Raw genomic sequence first — 6,031 nt, 5'->3', positions numbered from 1 at the left:
TGTATCAAACGTATACTTATGGAACCCAAAAATTCTGAAATAAATTGGTGGAAGTGAGGAATTTATCTATTAATCATCTGCAAAAATAATCAATCTAAAAGCACTCTTTAGTAGCTAATCTCGTGAGCGCTAATTTTTTTTACAACAGGATCATAAATACTTCACCCAAGTCTTCCCAAAGGTTCTACTGGCACAAATACTAATTAAAACATAAAACAACATCTAAACAGAGTCTAGATGAATTATTTATTACTAAACAGGAACAAAAAGCAAGGAACAAAAAAATAAAATTGGGTTGCCTCCCAACAAGCGCTATCGTTTAACGCCCCTAGCTAGGCATAAATACAAGAATAGATCTAGGTATTGTCATCTTTGGTTGGCGATTCTTCAATTGAGCACTTATAACCCTTAGGAGTTTCCTTATTTTTATTAATGATCAAACTCCTAGGCAAGAAATCAAGAAATTCATTTGTAGCGACAGGTTCCATAATGATAGCAAAAAAGTTTGGGTGAACACTTATTGATTTGAGATCCGCATTTTCCTTACTAGAAAAATCACCCTTATTTTTAGGAACATACATAAATTTGGAAACTTCGGTAGTAGGAGGATTTGAAGTGTTTCTTACCGCAGAAAAGGCAGACCCTAAATTGGTAATAATATCCTCAAGTTTACCAATTCTAGTGTTATCTTGGCCAATCTTTTCATTTACTATGGTTTCTTTTTCTCGAAAAAAATTTAGAGTGACTTCTACCTTAGATCCATATTGGGTAATTTGGTTGTGGATCTTTTTATCCAAATTCTCAATCAACTCTATAGTGGCAACTTTATTTTCGATAATTTCAAGCCTTTGCATCACATGTTTCAAAGTTAAACTAGTTCCATTGACCAAAAGAGTTGGTGGGACAAACAAATCTAACATAGCATTATAAGAATCAAAAGTATGGCTACCCAAGAAATTCCCTCCGGTAATGGTGACGGTGTCCTGGACTAGGGGGTAGCCACCATGTCGTCTCCCGATCTATTAGATTGGGCCGAGGACCCCCATGGCCGCATACTCATGGGCCAGTTCGGACAGCTGCCGCATACAAGGAAGATTCCACAAGACTTGGTGATCAAGACAAGGACTCCTTCCCACCGGCGTATTCGGCTAGGACTCTTGTTATCCTAGGCCTCTGGTGCATTATTTAAACCGAGGCCAGGCTAGTCGATAGATCATATATATACAATCATACCATAGGCTAGCTTCTAGGGTTTAGCCTCTCCAATCTCGTGGTAGATCAACTCTTGTAATACTCATATCATCAAGAATAAATCAAGCAGGACGTAGGGTTTTACCTCCATCAAGAGGACCCGAACCTGGGTAAAACATCGTGTTCCCTGCCTCCTGTTACCATCGGCCTTAGACGCACAGTTCGGGACCCCCTACCTGAGATCCGCCGCTTTTGACACCGACATTGGTGCTTTCATTGAGAGTTCCGCTATGTGATCGGCAAAAGGATCGATGGCTCGCCCACAGGTCAACTGCGACGTCGGTCTCATCGTCGCCGGCCCGATTGGTCACCTTGGCTCGGCCGAGGACCGTGCTCCGTCTCCGATCGTCATGTTCGGACGGGGGCCTTCTTCAACATCAACTCCGATCTCTATCATGATCATAGAGGAATCATCCATGGAGCTCGAGGGCTCAACGTCAACATTGCCCTTGGGCGGCCGTGCTATTTTTATGGACAGCGAACTTGTATTCGCCATCACCGCCTCCTCGAGTGTCGGTTTGACGATTGCTTCGGTGGAATAGTGCGGAATTACGTCTACAACAGCCATGCAAAATTTCATCGAGTTCCGATGGAGGAATCTCCGACAATCTACGATATACCGGAGCCCTGTCAAATCTAGACGGGAATCTGGACGAGTTTAGGGCGTGGTCTCCAGAGCCCAGCTCGAATGTCCTTTGGAAGATCCAACCATTCATATACTGTGGAATTCCCATATCTACCATACCTCCAAATTTCAGCTCGATCCGACGGTTCAAACTCCGGGAATCTTCTGATGAGTGGACCAATTTTCGGATCTGTTTTCTGCACAAATACGGATCCGACCCGAATTCATGTTTCATTATGAACGTGATATTGGACAACCTTTTTAGAGGAATTCTCTCCTAGGGTATTGTGCGTCGTTTTCAAACACGTGCCCGTAAATTTTTAAGCCTATCCTGAGGTCATCTTCATCATCTTGCTAGCGTCAAACCAGTCCAGCAATATTGCTTTAAGGCTGCCGACCTGCGCTAGACACGTCGTCACTTTGTTGAGCCGAGCTCAACTTCTTCGGATCATCATCTCGGCAGGCCGAACAAGAGTCCGACATCGCGAAGGATAAATCATCACCAACATCACCGCCCCATGGATTACACGGAGCAGGCACACCGGCATCGCCGCACGGTCACTTCATCAAGCCGGCATTGACCACGTCACGACCTGCATCGGCAGGGCCGCACTGTTGCTTCTTCAAGCTGGTGTCCATCACGCCGACCTACTTCGACTCATCGGCTGACATCGAGGCTTCGACATCTCGGCTGGACCGGGGACTTCATCATCTCTTCATCAACCTAATCCGGTGACTTTGGCGTTACCAGCCGACCAGCGTTGTCACGATTAGCTGGATCGAGGGCTTTGCCTTGGCAAGCAAACCTTTGCCAGCATTGCCATGCCTTCGTTTTATCGCCCATCAGGCAATGGGTGTGCGGATCGAGTCCCAATTCTGGGAATCACCTTCCTTCGGATTGCTACAACAAATAAACCAGGTGCTATTAATCCTAGTTTTTTTGCTTGTTTGGGTTCATTTTTCCCAAGGAATTATTACTCTGGTTTGTCCATCATATGTACACAGGTCTATCAAATGGTGGCCGCATTAATGACGGTCACATGGTGGTTTGGTCAGTCTCCGTACATAGTCCGGCGAATGCCGCATCCGGAACTCGGATCGACTTGTGAATTCAGGCTTTCCCACGCCTTTACCGTATCACGCCGACGCCCTGCATCGACATTGACTTCGGCGCCAGGCCATATTTCTTTTATTACTCAGTTTGTATAAATTATTTATTATGCAATGATTTTTTTAATTATTATTATTACTATTATCTCCGGTTTGCACTATTTTTTGTGCACAGGAAAATGATCCGGGTTGGGCAGTATCGTCAACTCGGCGTACTGACATACCACGTCACCATGGCTGGACGGGGGGCTTCGTCAACACTTCATTACCCCATGCCGGGGACTTCGGCATCACTCTACTGGCCTGCATTGACCGTGCTATGTCACCACTTCGGAGTGCCGAGCCCTTTGCTCCACCACCTCGGGACCGGCTTGGGGGATGGAACCATGTCCTGCATCAAGCTCAGACCGCGTCATCAATACCGAACACATTAACCAGCTAAGTTGCCTCCATGTTCAAAGTTTTAAATTTTTAACTTGTGTTCGGTTCGACCAAGCATTATACTTTTTTGGAAAAAAGTTGCTTGTAAAAAATTTCCTTGTCCAAACTTTGTTTGTGACACACAAATTCATATACCCCGTTTACTTGGGGGCTCCCTTGATGGAGCTTTTCCTCTTGCATATGATTATACTTGTACGGCTTCGTTCCTTGTTCGTGTATTATGCCACAATATGCACCATATTGACCTAAGCGATTTGCATGCTGGGTTGCCTGGCTCCTGTGCTTACCCCTATGTTCCCGATTGTTCGGCTAGGGAGTAAAGGGAGCACCTCTGCGATTGTCATGACCGGGTCCTCCGAGCTCTGACCTCAGACTGGGTGAATCCGAAAGCTAGCACTCTTATTGTTTTCAATCATGGTCGGCACACAACGGAACTCATGAGTACAGAAAATTTATTACACAAGTCTCATAGTAATAATGAGCACCGAAGAAAGGTATCGGTGGGGGTACTATTTTCTTCGAAGATGCTTCTTACACTTCGTTTGTAATATAGAATAAGTTCCCTGAGCATGCTTTGTCTGTTACAGCCTTATGGCCCGGTTGCCTGGTTATCGGAAACACTGTCAATATTCTCGACAGGTGGAGTACATAACACTTTTCGGTCCTTGACCGAAGAGGGAGAAGCCGACGGTCGGTTAAGACGCGTTTAAAGTTCGGGTGAACAAAGATATGATATTAGTACTTCGGTACATACAATCATTATACATAAAATTCTTTTACCCAAGTCACTTGGGGGCTCTTAAATATATATGAGCCGTTTCATAATAAGTGTTCTTTTTCTTAGTTGTTGCAAAGTTTTTATTGCTATTATTATTCATCACTCCTTTTTTCGACACGAGTGTGTGGTCACTAGCCGGGGAGCACAATTTCTCTCTCAAAGCCGCTAGAGTTTAGTTTGCTAAACTGGCCTAATGAGAAGTACTCCGCCTTCGGGACAGGAGGTTGAAGCCGTAGGCTGACCCGCTTGAAGTCTTGAGATAGGATGTGACATGTTAAAGCATGACAGAAGCACTCTTTTTTTCTAAGACCAATTTTTGGATTGGCACCGAACACTTGATCTTGTTCGGACGTCAAGTTTTTACTGACGTTTTTTGGTTTTCCAAGCTTATGGCACTTTTAAACTATTTGTGCATTTCTAGCATTAGTCTTGCAGTGCAACGCCGGACACCTTTAGGGATTCGGCAAAAACATTCTCGGATATTGCTATATATGCATCGGTTTCGAATTGTGTCTTCGGTCAATAGTTGGGTTGCCCGACTCTTGTGCTTGCCTCCTACGTTCCGCTTTATTCGGCTAGGTGTGCAAAGGGAGAACCACTGCGATTGTGCTTCCAGCTCGCATGGTCAAGCACCTCAGTGGAGAAAGCCGAAAACTGACTGTCACAATAGGTGTAAACTGGTCAGTGATCCGATGACTATGTTAAATGACGGGCCGTTCATAACATTGGCCGAAGTGTTTACGGCTTGACCTCGGATGTCGCCGAACAGTAACCGGGGGCTCATAGCTAGCTTCCCCAGTTTAATGCTCCTATGACTAAGCGAAAGTTTTAAAGCCCGCATATCTGATTGCCTCGTTTCCGCTAACACAACCGCCTTTGGGCACCGAGACATCGGCTAAGGATTGCTTTGTTATTGCGGAAACACCCTACGTAGTATCTACCAAGGGGTAGAAGCCGATGATGGGCCACTTTCAACTGATAAACGGTCACAATGGAGTCAAAATAATGATGTAAAGTACTTGGATACATAGAATCATTACACATAGTCTGTGATTTTACTATGGATATCGATCCTTAATTCGGCCACCCGTGCCCGCATTAAGGCTCGGGGGCTACTGGGCTTCGGGCTTATTATTTACAAATATTAAAGGGGCACATCGATCCTCTAATCTGGTGTTGCCACCCGACCAGTGTCTCGGGGGCTACTGCATTGCCTGTCCAATGCAAAAAAAATTTAAGTGCAATACAGTTTCCGATGAGATTATGATCCTCAGGTTGGTCGGCCGCACCCAACCTGAGTCTTGAGGACTGAGCACGCCGCTTTTTGTATGCCGAAGTATTCTGCCGAGCTAGGACTTGATCCTCAGGCCGATTTTGCAAATCAACCTGAGTCTCAGCGGCTACTGGGATCAGTGGTCTTACATCATCCTTCAAGTGCATCTCGGGTTTTAAACTAGTACAAACCTTGAGGGCTACTGACTATATATCTCTACGGAGAATAAATTGCACCAATCAAAAATATTGACAAAAAATTGGCCCACAGTCGGGGTGGTGCACCACCTCGGAAGCAGTGCGGCATAAAGCTCGGGCGCTAGTGGCTGGCTCCATAGAGGGAATTTCCAGCATTAAGCTCGGCTAAACCCCTTCAACTTTTTTGGACCAAGATGATCTATGACATCTTGGATATAGTCCAGCGTTGGAGCTTGGACACAGTCCGATGTTGGAGCTTGGATACATTTCGGCGTTAGAGCTCGGAAGCAATCCGGCATTGGTGCTCGGCTGCAAAAGATACCTCGAATGTAGTCCGGCATTAGATATCGGACGCC

Source organism: Triticum urartu, chromosome 1A (genome assembly GCF_056163025.1).
Source record: "Triticum urartu cultivar PI428250 chromosome 1A, HENAU_Tu73, whole genome shotgun sequence".
NCBI classification, from domain to species: Eukaryota; Viridiplantae; Streptophyta; class Magnoliopsida; order Poales; family Poaceae; genus Triticum; species Triticum urartu.
Note: the sequence above shows the minus strand (reverse complement) of the source record.